The sequence below is a fragment of the Corvus brachyrhynchos genome, unplaced genomic scaffold, assembly GCF_000691975.1.
Source record: "Corvus brachyrhynchos isolate BGI_N302 unplaced genomic scaffold, ASM69197v1 scaffold150, whole genome shotgun sequence".
NCBI lineage: Eukaryota > Metazoa > Chordata > Aves > Passeriformes > Corvidae > Corvus > Corvus brachyrhynchos.
This window is the reverse complement of record NW_008236162.1, coordinates 2,100,274-2,101,036: the sequence shown is the minus strand read 5'-3', so window position 1 is coordinate 2,101,036 and position 763 is coordinate 2,100,274.

Here is a 763-nt window from a genome sequence, read left to right as displayed (position 1 = left end):
TCGCTGCTCATTGGCTAATCCTGCTGTCAGTCATGCTGGGTGGGACCTGGCCTTAAAGGGGCCGCGTGGCGCGGAGTGCGTGGCGTAGTTAATTAGGCGGGGGTAATTAGTCGGTGCTGGTTCCATGGGGGTCGTCGCGCGGTGGTCATCGCATGGTGCCCATCGCCTCTTGTTAATGGCACAGTGCCCATTGCACAGCGCCCATTGCCCGGTGTTAATTAATTGCCCCGTGCTAATTAATTGCTGCGTGCTGTTTCAGTCGTTTTCCCGCATCAGCCAGGACGGAGCAGTACCCTGGGCCCCCCAGCCTCTGGGCAGCGCCATCCAGCTGTTCCCAGCTCTGTGTGAGGCTGAGCCCGAGCAAACTCATCCCACCGGTGCCCTCCGCCAGCTGCCAAGGGCCGGACGGGACCGTGCCACGCTGCCAGCCCCCGGCTCTGCCACCTCACCCCATCCCGGGACACCGGAGCACCCCCGACCCTTATGGGATGGAGGGGGAGTGAAGGGAGACACCGCGGTGGGTGCTGGTGGTGCCACTGGAGCATCCCTGACCCCAGTGGGATGGAGGGGGGATGAAGGGAGACACCGCGGTGGGTGCTGGTGGTGCCAGCGGAGCACGCCCGACCCTTATGGGATGGAGGGGGGATGAAGGGAGACACCGCGGTGGGTGCTGGTGGTGCCAGCTGCCCCGGCACGCTCTGGACACTTTATTCCTCCTGCCCCGAGCACCCGCGGGGGGTCTCGGAGCAAAGCACCCAGCACG